Here is a 24,688-nt window from a genome sequence, read left to right on the forward strand (position 1 = left end):
GTGTTTTTAGGTTAGGTATGGATCTGTAGGCAAACACTATGATGTTTTTACATTCTGAATTATTCAGTATGCTTGCAGTTTTTAGCTAACACTTCATATAAGCATTAAGTAGAACTCACTAGTAGAACTATTAACTTTTACTGATTGTAGCACTATTTTAAAACATGTAAAATTCTTCGTTTCTAACGAGTATACGACAGTCATGTAGTCTGGCCCTTACCTCATCCTTCTGTACTCTTTTCTTGTCTGAAATAAAAAAAATAAAATGAAATGGATTATGAGGGACAATTACCTTTAGTATCATCAACTAGTGATTTTATGGGTCATGTTAAATCCAGCCAGTGCCATCAGCTTTACACTCCAGATATGTCACAAGTAGCTTCTTGATGTTATCATTTCCAAAGAACAGGGACACCTACAACTAGATCAGGTTGCTCAAAGCCCCAACTAGCCTGACCTTGAATGTCTCCAGGGATAGGCAACACCCATATCTCTAGGCAACCTGTTCCAGTGCTTCACTATCCTTATTGTGAAAACTTTTTTCTCTTATTCAGTTTAAATCTCCTCTCTTAATATATTTTTAGAACAAATTTTCTTAGACACAGGGCCATGGCTTCTTTCTGGGTATACAGAGAATGAAAATAAAATTTTCCTTCTATTCTGACAGCCCTCTTCAGTTCTTACTTTGCTGGGTACGATTTTGAAAATATGGATCAATAAATCATCAATTAATAGGGTTTGTTTCAGTGATGCCCATTTGAACCAGCAGAAGGCTTGAGAAGCTGCCCTTATGAAGTGTGCATTGCTCATTCACTTCAAGAGTTATCATGAATGCTGCTCTTATGTAGCAGCAACCCTTAGTCAGGGTATATATACCCGGGGTATGATTTCATGTTACAGCTAAAATTAACTAAGGGCCTGGTTCCAGTAAAAGCAGGAGGTATCAGTCGCTCTCCTGCCTACTCTGTTCTTCTTCCCCTTGCCTCTGTTCTCAGCTGCTTGATCTTTTCCTCCTTTGCGTCACTGTGGCACTCATCTGTTCGTACGGTAAGCTGGGTCCATCTACTAACCTGGCAAAAATGCTGCTTTTTCTTTTGTTTTTTTTTTTTCTCTGGGGCAAGATTTGTTTTCTTAGTTTTTTGGTTTTTTCAACTAAATTTTATACTATCGGATGATCACTGAGTGGAACTGGTAGAAGTACACAAGTCTGTGTGTGTGGAGAGAGTGGGGTGCAGCAGGACCCCCACTGGGGTACTGGGGAGCCAGTGCCTTGGCTGAAGCCTCCCTCCTCCATGGTGCAGCTGAAGAAAAAGCTTTTGTGGTGATTGTGGGTCCTTCTCCCTTCTTGATTTCCCCTTGAACTTGCTTGCTGATCCCTCCAGTTTTTCATTTCGAGAGAGGGTTTATTGGAGGACAACTGGATAATCAGCATGTGCATTTGAAAAGAGGCCCGAGGGAGGGTGGTAAACATTCTGTCCTTCCTATTTTTCTGAGGCATCTGTAACTCTATCCCAAACCTTGGAAGCTGTAGTACGCAACACGCCTAGAGACCCAGATGACTTGAACTCTAGACCACACAAGGATTCTGTTCAGTGCAAAGTTTTGACCAGTGAATTTAAAAACTGAAAATATTTTCAGTCAAGTTCACACTTCCTGAGCCAAACTCATTTAAATTCTCAGAGCTAATCTTAAACTGCAAGCAGACTCACTTCATTTGTTATATGCCCAGTAGCTATTGACAAAGATATTACTCACTGTTCTTCTCTGTTTTTTGGGTTTGTTTTTTGTTTTTTTTTCCCCCTTTTTCTAGAGAAATCTTCCTTACCTTCCTGTGTCTTTCACAAGTACCATTTTCCATAATCCATCAGATTTCATATTATCGGATAGTTTGAAGATACATGTTCAGATTTCTTTTCTTGCTTAGGAGTATGTAAACACTGTAAACCACATTAGATTTATAAGACAAAGGAAGTAATGGGATCTCTCTGATGAAGCTAAGCAAGAAGTTTAAATTGTTAGTCTTCTGGATGAGGTAGTCTTAAATTATAGGTTAGGATCTATCCTTCACCAATGGCATAATGTACGCACTGAATGTTTTACCCCTACAGATAGTGTGTAAATCCAGAGAGGATCCTGCAGGTCTCAAGGTAACAGACCTCTTTGAAACCTAAAATTGATCTCTATCAAGAATTTACCCAACATTGGAGAGCTTCCTCAAGTATTTTCAGGTTTCTGTCACCTCGTAGAATACGTGACTCAAAATGGTGGCTCACCAGTTTCTTCCCCTCAGTGGGTCCCTGTCCCTTGTTCTGTGCACAATTCACTATTATAACAAGTTCTACCTTGGTACATGTACATGTATTATATATGTATATATATATAATGAACACAGAGAAAGCATTGTTAATTAAGCCATAGAGGGCTGTGGAGTTATTTTCAAGTTAATTGTTTACTTGAGATTTTTAGTTAGATAATAAATGATTTGAGAGTAGAAACAATTACGACATTCTTGTGAAGATGAAAATACAAACTGCCATGTCTCAGGGTTAGCAGATGTACAGTCCTCACAGTGGCATTTCTTCTACATACTTATGTGGGAGTTTTTTCTTGAAGCACTTTGTTACTTGCTGTGTGAGAAAAAAACACATCTCCTGCACATCACTTGACTTGGTGCCCCTGGGGACTTTAGGTTTATTGACAGCACTACTGCAGATTGGCAGTGAAAAAAAAAACAACAAAACAAAACAAAAAAAAGCCAAACATTCACAGTGCAATATCTATCTTACTGCTATTGCTATATGTATCATTATTGCCATACAGCTGGACTCTCAACACTCTCATGGAGTAGCAGTGTTTTAAAATATAAGGAAATGTATTTTTATACATGAAGTATAGCATGACAAAAACAATTTATCACAGAGGGTTTAAGATTTTCTTGGAAGTGACTTTGAAAAACATCATTAAGTCTCTTAAGAATCTTAGGTCCCAGGCTGTGGAATTTCAGAAGCCATGGAAAATGCAGGAAAGAATATAAGAATGACCACAAACTGTTGGTAAGCTGAGCCTACTGGACTGGTCAGAAAGGGTCAGAGTTGGCCACCAGAGCAGCTCTTCCATCTGCCTGCTCAGTTCTTTGCTGTTCTGACTGAAAGTGGGTGATCCTTTTATCTTTGGGGGGCGTGTGGAATGATCCTGCATGCTTGCAGGGCTGGGTCACCTCCAGCACTCTGAAGCTGCAACAGATGATAGGGCAAACCAGGAGAATTCATAAAGTCAATCTTTAACTCCTCTTCAATGAAAAGAAGTACTTTTCTTCAGGCATGGGGCATGGAGTGCAGTTAAGACATGTTCCTACTCTGAATCACATTCCAGAAGAGTTTCTCTTTTCCCAGTAAATCTGTTGGGAGCTCTGGGACAATAGATTAATTGGCTGAGGTGTGGAAGTTCTATGCTACATTGGTACTCATAATAACTACATTTAAGCTCATTTGCTGTGTGGTTTGGGATGAAATTTCTAGGCAAATGTATAAAAATCTTATTTGTCATGTTAGTTATATTTTCATGCTTAATCCTCTATTCAGTGAATAAAGGAAATATGGAGGGAGAAAGGGAGAGAGGAAAATGGAACGTAAGTTAATACTGAGGAAATGTGTCAAGCAAGGTGCTTGCAAACTCTAAGTGTCAGCAACTTGAAAAACAGTAAGGAAACGTAAACTAGCCAAGCAAAAATAACCTCATACATACAATATGCAAGATATGTTACTGTAACTTTGTATTTGCCCTACTGCCGTTTCCTTTGTTTTTGTTTTGATATATTTTCCGATACAAGATTCTTGGAGCAAGGAAGGAACATAAATTTGCACCTCCATCTATGACAGGCAACAACTGCTATGCAAAACTTAAGGGAGGATTCACACCTTGAGCATCTGAGAGCAATATTCCTAGTGGAACCTCTCAGGACTTATCAGCAGTCAGACTGAGGAAATTACTGGCAAGTATTCAGTGGCAGATTTTCTAGCAACAAAAAGCTTAATAGACAAGAACTTACTTAGCCCAGGTGTATTTAGGACTCACTGGTCAAGTAAAGGACCTTTACAACAAATAATAACATACCTTCACATAATTAAGGAACTCCAAGCTGTACAACAGTGCTGTTATAGTTTTAGCAGCGTTGCAAAGCTTATAAGATCAATTTCTAAACTATTAAAAATGAAGTGCATGGCCTCTCTTAGCACATTTTTTCATCAGCTTAAAAATTAATTGTAAAAACAGACAGAGTTTTACATTATTACTCATTAAATTTTGCATGTCTGTTTTCAAGGAAATTTTGAAAGCTTTCACAGATAGCATGACCTATATGTATCCTATATGAAAAAGATGTAAATAATCAACCTTATGTCTTTAGTGACATTGTTGGTCTTTTTCCTGTTAAAAAGAACAACACAGAAGCTGGCTGCCTCAACTGCTACAGATCTCTCAGGATACACAGACTAGAATCAACTTGAGAAAGAAAACTGTGATGAAAGGGTTGCTACAACATCTTTGCATTTGAGCTGCTGCTGTGTCTTCCGAGCCTGCTGGGCTGTTGGTACACTTCTTGACTTAAGAAGTCCTATTATCTAGTTGTAGAGATGGCAACTGAGTCTCCTTGGACACTGAGGAACACAACCCTTGGTCTCCTTCAGCAAAAAACTGTCTGGATGTCTCTTGTCTTCTGTGAGCTATGAAATAAAGATGTAGGAAGCACAGCAGGCTTCACATAGAAAGTCTGTGTATCAGAAGAGTTCTAGCAAAAGTGCACACTGTTTTACCTGTCTGTTTTTGTTTAAAAGCAACTTCCCAGAAACAAAAACATCCTGAAAGTGCTAAACAGCTCTCTGCAAGCTTGTGGCACTGCAGTCAGTCTACATTGAAACAGTGACTGAGCAGTCAGGATAAAAATAAAATCCTGACTATCCTGGTCAGATTTCATTCACACTCACAAAGGAAAATTCAGGATCTGCTGAGTAAGCCACTTTTTACCTCTTAAAGTGGCTCTTGTACCTTATTTTTTATTGAATACTCCACGTAACTAATTCGCCTACTAAATGAACGTCAGAAGCTGTCAATGCATAAGTCTATTTGTGCTTATCAAGTTCTGTGTTTCTTTTAACATCTAAGAAAAAGCAAGAACTGTTCCAGTTGCAGTAATTTGCAATTTTATCTGAATTCTAGGATCATTATAAACAAACTGTTCTGTCATACCTACTGTGGGGACTAAGTACATTTATTTTGTTGATATACTTTTCTGTGTGAGTGTGATCGGGTACTCATGCCAGTTTCATTAAGTCTTTTGGCAGTTGTTCTTGCAGATGATTATAAACTGCAACTAATTCACTTGCAACATCTAGCAGCAGTGGCAGAAATTGATTTTTTAGGCCTTTTTTTTGTTCCTGCTGGGACAACTGAAAACATAGTTGCACATTATTGGCTGTCCAGTTCAAGGATGTCCCATTAGGTCCCTTAGAGTTGCATTTTGCCATTGTCTCTTTCTCAGTGTGGCCTGAAGGGGTGTTTCATCGACACTATGAATCAGCAATCACTAGATATAATCATACCATCTGACTAACATTTGAATGTCCACATTAGTGATGATGGAGAGGTATGTCTCTGTGAGCAAACACCTATTGGAATGTCCTGTTCTCTTTAAGCCAGTGTTGCAAAGGTTAGTGCTCAGAGCTGTGGAAGGTGGGTTCAAAGTGTTTCCACCAGGTTGCACAGTAACTGCTGTGTCACAAAACACAGAACCTCTCTGGTGAAGTCTTTCATTTTCATTACTCCTGGTCTCTCTTTTCAGGCTCTGTTCCAGTCTGCCTTTTCAGACAGCAGAGAAGAGTCAGATTTTGCTTTCTTAACACTCATTAACAGCCTGAACTTGATGCCTGCTGAGCCTGCACTCTGAGGATGATAACAGCTCCCTTTGTGACAGATGCCTTTAGTGTTTTGATTTTGTTGAGAAAAATGTTTGCTCTGACCTCTCCTCTCCTTCCTGATTAAAACTATTCTCTTTCTTACCTCAGCTGCTGGTTCTTTGCCCTTGCTATTCCTTGAGTCAGGTCTTGTTTCTCTGGAGTTTCTGCCTGCACCTCTTCTCATGGGACACACCAAGCACCTCGCCATACATCAAGCAAGAAAATGGAAAAGCAAGAAACTCTCCGTTGATTTCACCTGCCTGAGTGCCCAACTACAAAGTACTCCTTACAGAATTCACCTACCCAGAGTCAGAATCCACTGAACCACCCTGCATTTTCCCATCATAATCTATCTTTTATGAGTTACAGCTCTGCTGAGAACAATTTCTATTAATCAAGAAGCTGTTTGCACCCCATTTTCATGGGGAGATGAGGTAAAACTTGACTTTTCTTTTCAGAACCCAAGGAATCAAGAGAAAACAAGTTGTGTTAGCAAGTGCAAAACCTGTTTTTTTGTTTTGTTTTGTTTTTGTTTTTTGTTTTTGAGCAGATGAAAACTATTGACAGCGACTGGACACAGGTATAATTAAACTGCAACAAAGTGATCTTTTTCTTTTTTTTCTTTTCTTTTTTTTCCATCTGTGAGAACCTGACTATCAGACAAGGAACTGCAGAGAATACAGTGACTTGGATCTGAGCAGAACATTTAAGACTTAGTCAGGAAACTCTATGGGGCTATCTTGCTCCAATTTATAGGAGAGAGAGGAGGTTCTTTGATATATGTATACCCGGCGTGAGATCAAGAAACAACAGTTCAAATGTTGGTCCAATCAGTTTATTACAAATCTTAATCAGAAAGGTGGGCGAGGGAGGACGGACGATTTAGGGTGATGAGGAAGGGAAGGCGGGTGATAGAAAAGAGGAGGCGAGAATTGCTTAAAGCAGGGATGGTCACCACTAGGATGCAGCAGAGTGGTGCTGTTGCAAGATGTTCTGATGGTCAGAGGAAAAGAGCAGGGTTGTCAGAAACCTTCTTGTTTCAGGACATGAGGAATCTCTTCTCAGAAACTTCATGCTTGCTGATCCCTCTTTTGTCCTCCCATTTCCTGCCTACATGACATCCCTGGGTGCACCCCCTGAGATGGCCATCTTCCTTGAGATAAGTCCACACAAAAGACTGCTTCACGGACATTAAGCTGCAGCTTATCTCTCTCTCGTTGACCCTGGCCTTGTCCATCTGTGTCCCTCAGACAAAGGATTTTGCAACCTTTGCTCAGGACTTGTCCATCAGTGCTCTCCAGACAAAGGATTTCTCAACCCTATCTGGTGACTTCCTTGGAATTGTTCATCAGCAAGCTTTGAGGCAATGGTGTAAAAGAATAATCTCCTGCAGGGCACATATCCAATAATTAAAGGCACTGATGGCAGAATGGGAGAGGATGTAGTATAAAGAGCCAGAAGCAGAAATAAAGACCTCTCTGGTCCTCTCTTGTACTGACTTAAGTGCAGAGATAAAGGCTGTGATTATATTAAGCAAGCAGGAGTTGTCTGGTAGGAGAACAGGTGTTGAGTACAGCAGCTGAAGGGAACAACATGACATTTTAAGATATTTCACTTTAGATGCTGGTCCTGTGCAAATAAGAATAGCTTTGAGGATCTAGCATGGATTTCTAATGAAGGGAAGGTGTTTAGTTCTTGCTCCTTAAAGCTGATGACTAGTTTTGAGAGAAGGCTGTTGGTCCATAGTCACCTTAAAATGCTTTTTTCAGGAAAAGGAAAAGGAAAAAAAAAAACAAAAAAAAAAAAAAAAAAAAAGGAAAGGAAAAGAAAAAGAAAGAAGAAAAGAGAAAGGAAAAAGAAGAGAAAAGAAAACGGAAAAGAAAAGAAAAGGAAAAAGAAAGAAGAAAAGAAAAAAAAAAAGGAAAAGATGAAAAGAAAAAGAAAAGAAAGAAAAGAAAAGAAAAGAAAAAGAAAGAAAAGAAAAGAAAAGAAAGAAAAGGAGAAAAAAAAATAAAAATGAAAAAAAAAAAAAAAAAAAAAAAAAAAAAAAAAAAAAAAAAAAAAAAAAAAGGACGCGGGGGGGGGGGGGGGGGCGGGGGCGGGGGCAGAGTGGAAGGGGGGGGGCGGGAAAAGTAGAAAAGAAAAAGAAAAGGAAAGAAAAGAAAAAGAAAAAGAAAAGAAAGGAAGGGAAAAGAAAAAGGGAAAAGAAAAAAAAAAAGGAAAAAAAAAACAACAAAGATCACAAGGAATCACTCACTGTTGAAACAATATGAAGCAATGAACACAGATAAGTCCCTAAACCTTCTTTTTCTCCATCTTGTATCACTTATCCTCTTTATCTTACAAATGCTATGATACAAAATCAAAGATTAGTCAGCAATTTTTCGCTGTGTAATTCAGATAGGGGTGTAGATAGATGTGATTAAGGCTAAATGTTAGCATTCTCATCATCACAATGACTGGGCAGTCACGGTGTAGATAAGAGAAGTCAGAAACTGTTGTTTCTTAATCCTCCTGGGATCTCCAGTTTTTTACTGTGAGTTTTTTTGCTTGTTTGTTTGTTTTTTAGTTCAATTTATGGCTTAAGCCATGATGACATTTTTCTCTTGAGTTAATTAAGTACTGACATCTCAACAATTTAATTTCTATCAGTGCTTTTCTTTCCGTATTTTCACAGCATTGGTTTATTTGTTGTCTCACAGAACAATTTATTTTTATTTTTATTTTTATTTTTATTTTTATTTTTATTTTTATTTTTATTTTTATTTTTATTTTTATTTTTATTTTTATTTTTATTTTTTTCAAAACAGTTGAAAGGAGGTCACAGAGTTGTGCAGCACAAAAATGAATGGTGGTTCATAAACAGCTGTTAAAGGGCATTTCGCTTCTACTATCCAGCAAAGGGGATACTTCCACTTCCATTCATGCAGCTTCCAGGTGGAACTTTTCCTCTTGGTGAAAAAGAGTGTTAATGATGTTGATGTTCTTCAAGCCCCTCCCTTTCAGCTCTGGATGCCCATCTGGAGTCTGTAGGAAGAAAAAGCACAGTAATGGCTGATGGCAGCCAACTGTAAGGACACAAGGTTGAGAGTCAGATGAGAGACTGTAGGCACTGGTGGCATGGCATGATCTGGAGGTATGCCCTAGGTAATGTCCTCAGGAGATGACTATACTATGTTCAGGTGTTTCATGTCCTGTTCTGAGGGCAGAACTAGAGACTTTGCCTCCATTTCACAAAGGCAAGCCACTTAAAAGATCCAACTCATCTAAACAGCTCTCCTTTTATGTGGGAAAGGCTGACACACAGTATCTATGCTATGCTATGCATCTATATTTCTGCACAGTATTTGAAATATCTTGTTGACTACTTCTGTCAGCTGTTTTCAGGAAAAAAAAAATAATAATAAGTGAACATTTCTCATGGAGAGTTCTTGCCTTGAAAATTGTCATCTCCTCTGTAGCTCAGATTTGTAGCTTAGATAACAGTCACACTCACCTACTCTAGGTTTTCATTAGCCTGGGCTAACAGCCAAAGGAAGAAAGATAGCACCAGCATGGCTTGGTTTGTGCCAGTTTTTGATAACCATTATTCTAGAGTCTTGATAACTGCTGAAGTCATGAATGACACAATGGTCAGTGCAACAATTAGAAAAAGTAAAAAGTAAGAATAATAAGCCAATTTTTAAAGATAGTTTGGTGCTGGCTCTGGGACAAAAAGCAAGTCTCACCAATGGCAACAAATGTTGCATAAAGGTTCTTAAGTGTAAATCTCTGTAAGGACTTTCCATATGGGGAAAATGTCATTTGGGAGGACCTGGGTAAGTGCCATGGATTCTGTGGAATTTAGTCATGGACTTCATTTGGTGAGCTGGATGGCTTCCCAGCTACCAGCAATTCCACCCTGGCTGAGACAAGAAACGAAAGACAGAAGTCACTATATTTGGTATATGCCAAATATAATCCCAGCCATTAGAGCAACAAGGGGTTCTTTACAGGGGTGATTTCTGTGCCCCCCAGACAAACAACGATCTTGAAATTCACCCAAAAGTGCTACCTTTGAGGTCCTCACCCTCCATGTTGGGCAAGTTTTTTAAATTATCTAACAGATAAGCTTGATTAAATGCCTCTTCCAACAGCAGATGGGCAGTCAAAGGTTGTTGGGAAACCAGTCCTCTGGCAGCAAAGAAGGATATACAGATTCTGGCTTAGAAATTATGATATAGTGTAGACGTCAATAATTATCACTGAAGAGACTGGAGGAACAAAATACAAGAACCACAATTCAGGTCAATTTTAGAGGGATAGTGGCTCTCCAAAGAATCAGTGATGTGCTTCATTTTTATTTCTTTTTATCAAACAGCCATCTGTGTCTTTTTATCTACTGCACTGTGCCTGCTCACCCCTTTACTACCATTTTGATATGGGTGGGAAGCAAGTACAATTCTATCTGATGCTCAGATCTTATCAAAGCTGTCTAAAGATCTTTGTAGAATGAGATATCAATATATAATGTATGGAGCACTTATTAAACACAGAAGTTCTCAGTTTCCAGGATGGGAAGCTTATAAAAGAATTTTATATACAGTTCTCATCAAGTTTTGTCTATTACAGATCAGCATATGCCAGTGAAATCAATATAGCTACTCCAGTTACCAGTCGTTAAGGTATATATTGCTTTTACATGGTATATTTCTCATATAAATGGTACATGCATTTTAAATCACAGTCCAGAGACATGCCTTTTTCCTGCCACTCACATGGCCCCATGTGCCATCTAGTGGAAAAGGTCGACCCTTAAAAGATACTGTCTGAATCTGAGCTAGGATGGCTTATAACGAAAAACAAAAAGGAAAAAGATACTGAGGAGGGAGGGATTTATTTTTTTTTTTCATCTGAAGAACAGCACATTACTGAATGCATATATACGTGGTATAACAAAATGTTTGACAGTTTGAAATTATTAGGAATTAATGTATTGGAATTTTCAACTTAATAGAAAGCAACGGTGTCTGGGGGATAGAATAACTTGTTATTGTAATTTTGGTTATTAGTCCTGATTCCATAAATATAATCTGGATAAGGACATAGCCACAAACATAAAAGATAAAAGCAGAACATAAGAGTCTTTCCTTTCTTCAGGATTTGCTTAGAGCTGTTCTTCCCCATCCTTTCTCCCTAACCCATTCTCACTTTCTTAGGAGTTCAGACTAAGACTGTGCTTGCAGAACTAGTTTAACTGACCAAGCAGTTTCTATGGCAATCCTCTTCAGAGGCACTGAAGTCATAGCAGCAGTTCATACTGAACTAGAAGCTTGTCGAATACCAGCAAGTCAGGCAAGTCCTCTCGGTGGAGCCAAGACACAGCAGCAGTGCCCTTTGTGTGCATCACATGCTGGGGCAGGTTTTCCATCTGGCAAAATCCTTGTGACAGAAGGCAGGAGACAATTTGTTGCTACTTAAAGCGGAATAAAAAAGATACTAAACTCCTGCAAAAGAAACTTTGGTCAAGATAACAATATCTCAGCCTAAGTTCAGCAGATCTTCTACCACCTTTTATAACTGAGTCTAAGCCTACACTGTTGGCACAGAGGAAGGGGGTATATATTTGTTGATATAGTAGAATCAGCCCCTTATTTTTTAGTCATTTACGTATTGCTTCTGCTCAACAGTCTCAATCTATTTGAATGATCAAGAAAAAAAATCAAGTAAGCAAATATAGGACCCATTTCTGCTCCCACTTGTAACACCTGTATGTACTTGCTGTACATGTAGCTACTACTTGAGTAGCAAGATCTGTTTCATTACTTGTAACATGCTATAGAGTTGATTTGGGAAATGTAGGAAGACAAAAAAGACACTAGCAACTTCTATCTCAGCAAATGCAGAGAGGATTTTGTGTCAAAGAAAGCGTGCTCCCCAGCCTAAAAGCATATCCCAGTTAAGTAAGTCTCAGAATTACTGTCAGGCTCTGAGGTGTGGGAAGAAGGCTTCACAATGGGAAGTATGAGCCAGCTGGAAGTCAGAGCCTGCTGATGCCTCTCCCCTTGTTTCTCTCTTGAAGGATAACTACTCTGGTTAGATGAAGACATATCAATTTTCACACTTCAGCATCAAACAGACATTTATAAAACAATCAAGCATTGCATTTCTTAGCTTTCTTGTTCAAAACAGGGCTTTAATCAGCAAAGAATATCATAACATGAATGAATTTTTCTGGAAGAAAAAAACAAAACACTGCTGGAAACTGTAGAATTTAAATTATTCTAATTGCTTTACTGATAGAGTTCTAAAATATTCTTTGCCTTGCCACTCAATGGTTTAAAGGCACAGTTCTCTTATGAGTATATTCAAATCTGCAATACCTGTATGGATACTGAGAACAAAATGCTGAGCTGAGAAGATGTTGTGAGCATATGTATGCATGAAGAAGTTTGTACATTAATTCATGCTAGTTGGGGAGCTGGATCTTCCTTCCTGCAGCCAACAAATTATTCAGGAGTATATTTTTCTATTTATATATACGGATTATATTTATTATATTTATTATATTTCATATATATGCATTGCCTCTCTCTGTATAATACTTACCTTGAAAAATATTTCCAGCTCATTTCAAAAGTGTGTTCCCCAAAAAACTTGTCTTTAATATACAACACATCCCTTTTTCCTTAGAAAATGCTGGTATGTTATGCCCATTTCTCATCTTAAAATCAGGGACAAAGTACTGCTACTACTGCTTTTGCTCATGAGAACAGGAATAATGCTAACCCACTCTGGGACCAAGGAAAAGCATGAAATAAATCAGAAATATAACTGGATTAATTCAGGGTAGAGTAATTAAAAGATAAAGTGCATGAATATTAGGTTATAAAATTATTGGCATGAATTTATTAAAACACACTTCAGCAGTCAGAGCAGAATAAAAGCTAATTTGCAACTGGTTGTAATGGGTTTGGAATCAGCTTTAGAAGAAAGTTCAAATACAGTAGGAAGGAAATGTAATACAATAAAGCAGTGACTCAGGGGGCTGATTGGGATAATGAAATGCATTTCAATGAATTCTGATGGGCGAAGTATTATTACAGTGGAGCTTATAAACAACACAGGAAAAGATGAAATTTGCAGCAATTGAACTATATTGTCATAGTGACTGTTATTACTATAGAAATAATTTCAAAGAGTGTAAGATGCTGAGCGTTCTAATAGCAAACCTGAAGTGACTATCTCTATTTTACCAAGCGTTGTTGTTTATCAGCATTCTAAATACAGCATCCATGTCTATTCCATGACAGAACTGCTTATGCCCTATCTGTCTTATCAGATGTGAGTCTTTCCTGCGTGCTGTGATCACACAGAAGACTGTCTGCACATCTACTTACGTGGAATCCAGGGAGGCTGTGGGAGTTTGCTTTTTGCCTGCTCTGTGGGGGCCTCCTGTGGCCTGAATTAGATGGCTGCTTCTCTTACTGTGAGGCGAAAAGATCCCGTGACTTAGACTTGTGAGAGTGGTGCGGATCATGCCAAGATCAGAAAGAAGCAGTCGCTTTCCTGTGTGTTTTGAAACGTTGTGAGTAACATTTGCTGAGCTATCTTATGTTCCTTATGAAAATGTACACTTTCCTCTTGAAACACTCAACGTTTTTAAGAGCAAAAGTTCACTTGCTGCAAAAATAGTAATTAAAAAACCTGCATTTAAAACTTGCATGACGTTTTATAGATTTCTTCTCCCCCAGACTGGATAATCAAAACTTACTAGGAACTGAGAGATCTGAAGCAGTTATGGGATTTCTTCACTTTCTCAACTCTGTGTTGATGGTGTTATCACATCCCTTTACTCTTAGAGGATACTTTTCATATGAAAGGGCTACCTTGAGTATTTTCAGTTTTTGGATGATTGGTTAAGAATTTCTTTGAATGGATTTGAGCAAAGGAGGGTAGGTGGCAAAATGATACTGAGTATATCCTTAAAATATACCATAAAATACCTTAAGGTTACTTTAAAATCATGTTGCATCTAATCAGACATAAGATTTCACAAGTGGCTTGATTAATCACAAGCAGCATCTCTTTTCCTACTGTTATTCATGTCTGTAGACTGTATCCTCTGTATTGGGGTTATGCAGTTCAGTTTCAGGATTATGTACTGTTAGCATGTGGTATGTTTCAGGCACTGCCACAGGTAAGAATATGCTTACACACTACTATCCTGTTTGCAGCATATCGGGTTTAAGATGTCTCTTCCCAGTTTCCAACTCACTGGTTATTATTTCTAGTCCTTCCCCAAGTAGTTAACATACACACACCTTCTCTGTGCTAATTGCCCTGCTTGGGTTATTTTAAAAAAACAGCTAGTTATTTTTAGAGGCACAACAGAAGTGAGGAGGAACTCTTTAAATCAGATCTGTTGCTGAAAGTAGGATCTCATTCATCATACCTGGTCTGTTTACAGTCCATAAATGTATGTAACTAATCTGTTATGAAGTATCTTCCTCCACAACATGATTAGCAACACTTAAAGATGGTTTTTCTTTTACCTGGACAGCCTGCAGAATGTGTTGAGTTCACAGCAACTGTAAGGCATTATCATCACACATCTCCTTATGCTTTTTCACTGCTGTTGTGGGCATATAACAAAAAGGGAACACAAGCACAAGGGAACACGTGAGCCTCACAGTAGGGCCCATTCCAACTGCCTGCAAAATAAGTCATACTACAGGATGTAAAAGCAAAGCATTTATGTGCTACTATGTGTTAAAAACTGTTTGCATGCATTTTCTGTGCAGGCATTTCCATGGCAGGTACTCACATCAAGGGAAAAACAGGCAGCGTAATAATGGATGTGACAGTCTGCAAAATGCTGTGTGCTGTGTCAAAATAATCCAGTCCATAACCAAGGTAAATAAATAATAGGCAATGCCTTCCCTGTATGGATTGATTAATAGGAAAAAAAGCCCCATCTTGCTCCTGCCCAAGAAATGCTATTCACACTGTGTGTGTGAGTGCGAGCAAGGCTCATCTATTTCTTAGCTACAATCAGCCTTTGGAAAGCAGCAGACTTACACAGCAGGTAGAAGGTTTCAGCAATCACTGTGCATCATGTGGGATTGACTGCCAGAGGAGCACAGGAAAGCAGAAGAAACAAGTGTACAGGAAGGTCAGCCTGCTGCCTCCATGTCTTTAGTTGCTTCTCTCCACCTGAAAAGAACTCTTTCCTGCCTGCTCAAGCACCACACCTTGAATGCCAGAGCAAACTAGTGCTGTTCAAAGGAATTCAATAAATGCAACTATCCTAACAAATGGTGGATGTTGAACAATATAATATTCCTCTAAGGCAAAATTTCACAACCTAAACAGGCTTTTGTCTTGTACATCTACTTGATATATGTGTCAAGCTAGCAGGAGCTTGTTGTGCATTGAGAAGCAATGTCTTTAGTACTCACAAAGTAGAGCTGTCTGAAGCCAATCTTTCATCCATGATGAGAAGGTCTGTATTATGTACTGAGCTCGGGGTTTATATATTTCTCTACACAAACTGGAGAGGAGCAATAGTTATGAATGTAGGCTATTGGTAGCTCAAATAAAGCATAAGGAGAATTCACAGTAAGAAGTTCCATGAACATTAACCGAATGCCTACTGACTCCATGTACCAAGATCCCCATTTCAGAAGACATACATTTGTCTCTGGGTAACACCACTCACATATTATCACTTCTGTAATTGCCTCTAACTGCACTCCATATCTTCAGACAATGAGATCTCAAGGGGCCTAAATTTCCCCTTACTACTTCTTCCACAACAGTGGATGTCAGGATCTCACTCCTTGACTCATTCACTTCTCTGTGGGACTCCAAGATACTCCTTCTTTTCTTGTCTGATCCAGCATTTACTAAAGAACAGTTTAACCAGGAATTGAATGTAACTTTTCTTCCTCCCTGCTCTTTTCCCATTGTTACAGATACCCTCTGGATGCCACCACCTCATTGGAAGACAAGGAACAGGCAGTAGAAGACATAAGAAGTGTTCTGAGAAGAGAGACACAGGATATGGCAGTATTATTGTCAACTTTAATTTCAGTATTTTTGGTACTGTCATTTACAGAATCACAGAATTGTAGGGGTTGGAAGGGACCTTTAGAGATCATCGAGTCCAATCCCCCTGCCAAAGCAGGTTCCCTACACCACGTCGCACAGGTAGGCGTCCAGGCGGGTCTTGAATATCTCCAGAGAAGGAGACTCCACCACCTCCCTGGGCAGCCTGTTGCAGTGCATTTAGATAAGCAGCAGTATCACAGTAACAGCATGAAGCCTGTCCTGAACACAGATAGGGCAAAAACGTCGTAACTCAGTGAGCGCTGGGTGAGTGCGATTTCGGATCAGCCGGCTGTGCTGGCGCTCGTCCTGCAGGGGGCGCTGTAACACAGCGCAGAGACGCGGCGCTTTCAGGCACCGCCCACGCCGCGCCCGCTGATAACGGTGCTATTAAGTGCCAGCGGTGTCCGCAGCGTGGGCCGCCGGCTGCTTTCTGCACTTCCACAATGATTTTATCTAAAGCGTGAACTGGGTAGTGAAAACCACACTGCACACAGCTGAGTCTTTCTTCAGCAGACGCACGATTGTGGTGTCAATCAGCGGGAACGCTTCTATTGTGAGTCGAAAGCCCGCGTGTTAAAGGAAACAAAGGAGTGCCACGCTTGTAAAACACAGAATCACACACACAGAATCACAGAATTACCCGGGTTGGAAGGGACCTCAAGGATCATGTAGTTCCAACCCCCCTGCCTGGCAGGGCCACCAAACATACACATTTACTAGATCAGGTTGCCCAGGGCCCCGTCCAACCTGGTCTTGAACACCTCCAAGGACGGGGCATCCACAACCTCCCTGGGCAGCCTGTTCCAGTACCTAACCACTCTCTTAGTAAAGAACTTCCCCCTAACGTCCAACCTAAATCTTCCCTCTTTTAACTTAAAACCATTTCCACACATTAATTGAATGAAGGTCAACGATTATACTGACATGAATAGTCAGGTGATATATGAAGGCTAAGGATGGGGCTTGGCATCCATAGGTAAAATGGCCAAGTAGTATTGGGGCTACCATGGCCTCCACCTGAGCCCACCATTCACCACCTAAAGTGGAAATAAAGTAACGCTTTGTGTACCTTGTAGGGGTATGTTGGGGAGGAAACTTTGTTCTTTCTAGTAGCAAATGATACGCGATTAATGAGCCTGTACAGGTTTGATCGTGTATCATAGTAAGATTGATTGATTGCATGGTGTACTCCAGAGGAGACTGAAGGACACATGTGGAGTAGTTTTGTGCACTGTGTTTGAAGAGATGCTGGGAAGCCTCTCACATATCCCCTGCTAGAAAATGAAGAGAAAAAAAAAATAAAATCCCACAGAAAAAAACAAATGTATCTCTAGATTAATAAACAGAATTACAGAGATGGTCAAAATCAAAAGAGAATCTTATTTTCTTGTCTCTAGAGAATTATACAGGTGTCTGTTTAAACAAGTTGTGATTATATTTAAAGCTTTTTTTTAAGACCCTGTTCTTAATATCTGAGAAGCATAAATTGTCAGTATTTCCTAATATTTCAGCTGTTAATGGTACTCCAAGAAAACAGCCATTGGAGAAACGTTTCCCAGCAAAGCGTAGTGATTTTTGAAGTTAAAATTTTAGTGGGGTGAGGAGGATTTAAAATGTTTTGAAGAATGAAATGAATAGCAAGAGAGTGAGGAAGGGTTCTGGCACCATAATTAATAAAGCTAAGATCTAAAGAAAATCAGAGACAACACTTCAGATACGAGAGCAGTTGCAAAAGATCCACCACCAATAAAATAAAATAAAATAAAATAAAATAAAATAAAATAAAATAAAATAAAATAAAATAAAATAAAATAAAATAAAATAAAATGGAAAGGGAATTGTTCAGTTAACAAAGATGAAAAGCGTAGATGAGTTTCGCAATCATCATCAACAACGTGAATCTGTACTGTGGGAACATACAGTAAAAACAACACTAGCATAAGGTACGCTCCTACTGCCAAATCTGCTAAGCAAATAGGAGCTTCATTTTGCACCAGCTGCAGCTTCCAAGTGGTCTACAAGTGTGACATATGGTCTACAATACGTAGATTGGTGCTCTAATTCTATGGCTGGCCTCCACTGTACCTAAGTATGTAGGACATATGTTAGATTACATTACTTAATTGTGCATTACCTTGCATCTGTAGGATTAATCTGAAAACTTCTGATTCACTTTTCAATTTGAATGATGAAGATTTCAGATTTGTCTGTGAAATTATGTTAAGATTGCAATTTAAATTCTCTTCCATTTTTATAATGAAGCTCATAAGTTATTTGAGGAGAAAAAAAGGGAATAGTGATTCTCAGAGCACTGAAACAATAAAGTATGTTTCCATTTGCATGATTTATGTGATGTTTAGAATGCTATGATGTATTTGAAGAGCCAGGCTTTCTGTTCTGAAAAGAAATCCAATCATTGAACTTAACATTTTAATCATCATAGGATTGTTTTTGACAAAGCTGTGTGCCTATTTCATATTGTAATGTACTGTAATACAACACTGCATTAAGATCTAAGGAGCCATTATTCTGGAAGGCCAACTGTATCTGTCCTTGGCTGCATCAAAAGAGGGACAGCTAGCAGGGCAAGGGAGGTGATTGTCCCCCTCTACTCTGTCCTCATGAGGCTACATCTGGAGTACTTCATTCAGACGTGGGGCCCCCAGCACAAGTAAGATGCAGAGCTGTTGGAGTGGGCCCAGAGGAGGGCCACAAATAGGACAGCTCTCCTCCTACATAAACAGACTGAGGGAGTTGGACTCAGTCTAAAAGAAGAGAAGAGACTTCTGAGACATTGCGGCTTGCCAGTAGTTAAAGGGAGCTTATGTACAAGATGGAGTCTGACTTTATACATGATTTGATAGCGATAGGACAGGAGGGGAGAGTTTTAAGCTAGAAGAGGGGAAATTTAGGTCAGATGTTAGGAAGAACTCTTTAATCAGAGGGTGGTGAGGTACTGGCACAGGCTGCCCTGAGAAGCTGAGGATGCCCCATCCCTGCAGGTCTTCAGTGCCAGCTTGGATGAGACCATAGGTAGCCTGAGCTGATGCCAGCCCTGCACAAAGCAGGGGGTTGGAGCTAGATGGTCAGTAGCATTCTTTCTAGCTCAAGTCATACTATGATTCTAAGAATAGAGCAGGATGTGTTTTATTTGCAGACAACATTGCTACCACCTCACTTATTGATTGTCTTCAGTGGAGCTTGCTAAGCTATTTTTATCTTACGGTTTGTTGTCTAATGAATTGATAGGAAGTAATGTTCTAACCTGCAGATTTGGAGGAGTCTAGACATACTTGGAAGGAAATTTCATTGCCTTCTATAACACTGAAGCTGTTACTTGGGGATGAGAATGAGGAGAGAAAACAAACTGTTGTTGGACTGGGCAACAGAATGTACATTAATCTGATCCAGTAAATGTGTTGATCAGCCTATGAATTATATTGTATCATGGCCTGACTTGAGTAAAAATCAAGAAAATGAGAGATTTCTTTCTTTTCTTTTTTTTTTTTTTTTTGATAGCCATTATTATTTTCCTGCAATATAGTAATCTATCTGAGGTTACCTAGATTATCACGAACAGAAGACAAGATTAAAAGAACAATCTCAAGATTTTCAATAATTTTCCAATTTTTTCAACAGGATTTTCATGTTCTGGTTAGCTGTTGAAGAAAATGGAGAGAACATAAGTAACCCCTAAGAAAGCATGTATTTTCAAGTCTTCAATGTGAAAACTTCATTTATGATTAATTGTGGGTAATGCAGTTGGATGGTTTGCACATGGTCAGAAAGCTTTTCTATTTAATCCCTTAGTGTGATGTTTACTTCTTTCTTTAAAAAATAAAAATAAAAAAAATAGCTTTTATGTTTGTACATTTACCTGCCTGTCTGTCTCAAACCACTGATAGTAAGTTGAAATACAGCTCTTGGAACGGAACTTCCAGTTGAAACTTTTAGAGGAGCAGTGACTGAAGTCTTAGAACTCTTTAGAAAATACAGTGGCTATACAGCACAGGTCATTTGAGGATGCAGACGCAGAAACAGGGGACTAACTCAAATTGATATTTCCCCTTAATATCCTATCAGAATAATCTTCTTATCCCATATCATTAAATCACGTAAGAACTTAAGATGACAGCTAAACACAATTAGAATTTCCTAGAGGATACAGCAGGGTATTTGAGTATGGCTTTAAATACATGTACAGGATTCATGTTCCTGTTCAAAAGGATTATTTTCTTCAAGCATCCTGCAGGGATTAAGCAATTCATACTAGAAAGCCATTGGTGTAACTCCAGTGGTCTCCTACGCATACTAGATGGTCTAGGGTAACTCAAAGGCAGTGCAGTTGAGGCCACAACTTGAAATACTATGAACATAGATATAAAATTTAAAACTGGGAAAGAAAAGTAATTTTCTACTTCCACTAAAACTGACTTAATATAAATGTGTGACTACGGAAAGGACAGGAAATAGCTGGACTTTTTCAGCCTTCTCCTTCAATAAATGCGCACTACTCTGCGCTATGCTTACACCAGCCATTTTTTGTTTAAAAAAAAGAAAGGTGAAACTTACTTCTATCTATTAAAATAAACATCATTATTGCCCTGGCTGTGTAACAAACTATCCTGCAGTCTACAGGCAGTAAATGATTTCCAGGGAATAGTTAAGGACAAATAAATGAAGTAAAAAGCAGCAAATCTTGTGATTTTTCACTAGTTCAGGCATATCACAATTTTAGCCCCTTGGTATTGTTAATTTACTTGTAATCTCCCTGCTGTTTCACTCTCTTCTCTCAGTGGCAGATCTAATAAAAATATTGCATCTCTAAAGAAGGATTCAGGAAGAATGAAGGTATCTAAGATCAAAACTTCAGTCTAAAATCCTCCTTTGCTTCACTGCCACCAAATGATGGAGGCACACCATCTCACTCAAGGTCTCACTACAGAACATCCAAGGAAAGCTCTGTTTTCTGGACTGCTTGTATGAATTACACATTTCAGAACTCACCATCTAAAGATTAATTCAGCTGCTTCCTCAGCCCTGCTTTACCAGGAAGAGTACCAATGCATTTGGCTGCTGACAAAGGTGTAGAAAAGAGAGAGCAACCAGGAGCACAGCTTGTAATCTCAGGGCTATCACAATTTTCTGTAGTGATCCCAGGATCAGTTCAGGGACCACAGCTGCATTTTATGCAATGCCTCACTGGGAAATTTCTCAGCAAGTCTTCTGCTGACTTATATATATGCTGCTTTCATTTCTTTCCCCAACCTGGAGAATCAGTTGGCTAAGCAGAGCTCTTGAAGCTCATGAAAGGAGTATTCATGGACTCATTTATTTTCTGGAGTCTCCAACTGAGAATTAATCCACTCCTAATTTTACATTATTGACTTATACTTTTTTCCACAGTAAATTTTAAAAAGACAAATAAAATGTACTTATTTATATTGCATCACTTTTGAGGCATGATGTACAAAATTACTTGATGTACAGTGATGGATATTTACTGCTGTGGGTGATTATATATGTATGATCAGCAAAGATTTAGCTCGTCTACAAAAAGGGAGCTGTATTTAGGTACTGGAAGGAAGCTGTGGGACATGTGAAATTGAGGGGAGCTAAGTGAACAAAATAATCACAGAAATGTCACCTGCCAATGGCTTTGGCAGGGACTCAGGCTCCCTGTGGAGCTTTGCAGACACTGTTCCTAGGACACTCCAGGGGCACACCTACAGCCTCTTATGACTATGGAGCCTGTATGTCAAACGTGTTTTTACAGCAGCAAGCTTTCTCCACAGCACACCGGCATGCCAGAGTATGGGCCATTAGGAAACTGTTCATTCCCTTAGAGGCTGAAACCACTTTTCTAGTCTTGCAGCCCTGGCTCAGGGGAGAGGTAGCAAGGGTTATTTATAATGAAACCTCTCTACCCTCCCTACCAGTGCAGCTCTGATGCTCATCTGTCAAATACTCCTGACAACTCGTTAGTGCTCTGTCCACCCAGAAGGTAAATTCATCCTCGTAATCAGACAGTGAGTGCCTGCCCAGGCCTCATGGGTGTTGCCCAGACAGTTGCCAGCTTCTCCTGCTTTTTCCTCTGGTTTATCAAGAGATGGCAGCAGAAAGCCATTTAACCTTTGATCTTGGTCCTCAGGGCCTCTATGCATCACAGAATCACAATGGAAATGCCCATTTGACCAAGCCATCCTGTCAGGACTGAGCTGAAAGAGCAGCCCACTTCAGGCAGAGAGATGGCTGAGTGCTTTGCCTTCCAAGTCATTTAGAAAGGTGGTGGAGATGGCAGAGAGGACACAGTGCTAACAGTAACCAAGGAGATGCAATGCAGCCTTCTCCATCAGCCTGCATCCTGCCCACCACGCCAGCTGGGTTGCTCGGGGTCAGGCCCAGCAAGGGCTGCAGCAGGCAGGAGCTGTCTGCAGCGATTATGAGGTCAGTCCAAGGAGAGAGGGAGTCAAGGTAACCCTGGGCAACCTCGGAGATACTGAATGCTATCAATGATATATTGATAGGGCTTCCTATCAGTGAGGTGCTGAGGGACATAGGACAACCACGGGTTAAACATTAGATGAAGGGGAAGATTGCTGAAAATGAGCAGAAACACAGCTAATGGACTGAAGCACTAATAAAAGGCATCCCATGAGTCTGAGTTCTTTTGGGGAATTAGCCCTTGGTTTGGGGTTTGCAGTAATGCTGGCACTTCTCTTTTAGACAGGGTCACAAAATATTTGGACTGAGTGTTGCTATCATAATGAAACATTGAAGGCGAGGGACACAGGAGGGAGTTTTCTGATTCTCTGTGACAAGCTGACAAGTCATTTGCCTACAGTGACATTTGTGAGAGAGAAAAAGTTGGTAACGTAATGTAGCAATAAAGACAGCTAGAAAAAATATTTTAAAATTAGACATGATTAGAAACATAATACCTGGCTATGTTTCAAATATTATTTAGTTTTCTTGCTAAAGAAAGAAATAATTGTCAAAATAATTGTGTTTAAACAAGATTTGTAAAAAAAATTTAGTATTCATTAGTGAATAGCAAGAGACATTCTGAAGCATTTCAGGATGCCTTCAAAAGTTGGTTTCAGGTAAACTAGAATCAGCTGCATTTAAACTCATGACAAGTTTTCAGTGTCACTCTTAAATGTCACTAAGGAGCTGCCAACAGGTAAGTAATGGCACTCAGCTGCTCAAACCCCTTACAGCTGGAGATAAAGAATGAAATGCATGTGGAAGGGAACTTGGGGCTCTAAAGAAAACCATTAGCAATGTACTCCATGAAATGGATCCACTTTTTTTTGTTTACTTTTTTTCCTGTTGCAGTCTGTTGCATTGTAATGAAAATGGGTCCAATACCATGTTTGTGCTCGTGAATGTGAATCAGGATTGCTTCTGCTGGCAAAATACAGCCTCTCCACAATATCTAGTTTTGGTTTACCCGAGATTAGAATTTAATCTCAATAGAAATAGCAAGCAACAGCAAAATGATCTCTTTTGTTACTAGGAAAGCTTAGGTGGATGCCCTGTGTTGTTATTAGAGGTATTATAAAATGTTTCTTTTGCTTATTTTCTGTTACACTGTGAAAAATTGTTCTGGATGAATAAAACTTGATATAGTCGAAGCACTGTTTCTTAGTGACTGAACTTGTCATTTTTTCAACAAATCATGAGATGTAGAGCAGCTTCCCAGATTATTTTTAATTTCTTGTATTTGCTTTCTTTCTTTCTTTCTTTTTTTTTTTTTTAATTATTTAAATCAGCTCTAATATCAATCAACAAGGTTTGATTGAGAAGACCTAATGAAAAAACAAATCGGATTAGTAACTAGAGAGATGAATAAACATACCAAAAAAAAAAAGAAAAAAGAAAAAAAAAAAGGGGGGGCCCCCCCCGCCAAAAAGGGAAAAAAAAAAAAAAAAAAAAAAAAAAAAAAAAAAAAAAGAATAGGCTACATACGAGAATTCCTTCCTGGGATATGTCTGACATTTAGCAAAAATTACATTAGCTTTTTTATTTAATAAATGACAGGGTCTTCCTGTCTGCTAGAAATCTAACAAACCTCTGTAGAAGATGTATGTGTGAACTTTGCTGTGTTGGGTCAATCTGCGAGTTTGACTCAGAACATCCACCAATGATACATTTAACTAGTTGCAGCAGTCTTAAATGCTTTGTGTCATGACATCACTAAAGAAATCAGCCCTGCAGAAAACATAATCTTGGCATCCTAGAAAATTGCCTTCAGATCTCAAATTACTGACATCACAGAGATCTGGCCATCAACAGGCTTCTTAAACTTACTGTGACAGCAAATATAAATATTAAAATAAATCATTTTGTGAAGAAGATATCGCAGCAAAATTAGCTTTCTTTCCCAACCTTTGTCAGTCTAGGTTTATTACAGCACTTAGCATGGAACGGCAACTAGCTTAATAACACTAAATCACTGCATTAAAATTCTAGCCACTGTGCCACAGTCCTGCTGTCTATGCGGGGAGACTACATAAAACCTCTCTCATCATTCAGATGCCCCTCCATTGAAATATAGTGGGCAACTGTCAATAGGTCAATTACTTCACCTAGTAAAATGATGCACGTTGCTGAAGGATATTGCTGCATAGCATTCAGCAGCT

At 39.1% G+C, this 24,688-nt stretch overlaps 1 long non-coding RNA gene across 1 annotated transcript; it reads left to right on the top strand.

Moving 5' to 3' along the window:
• The first annotated feature begins 923 nt into the window (after window positions 1–923).
• LOC116653003 lies at window positions 924–19,903 on the top strand. Its single transcript, XR_004306327.1, has 3 exons — window positions 924–1,047; window positions 15,908–16,034; window positions 19,683–19,903. It is a non-coding gene; the product is annotated as an uncharacterized LOC116653003 (long non-coding RNA).
• The last annotated feature ends 4,785 nt before the right edge of the window (window positions 19,904–24,688 follow it).

This window comes from Coturnix japonica, chromosome 1 (genome assembly GCF_001577835.2).
Source record: "Coturnix japonica isolate 7356 chromosome 1, Coturnix japonica 2.1, whole genome shotgun sequence".
Classification (NCBI taxonomy): Eukaryota; Metazoa; Chordata; class Aves; order Galliformes; family Phasianidae; genus Coturnix; species Coturnix japonica.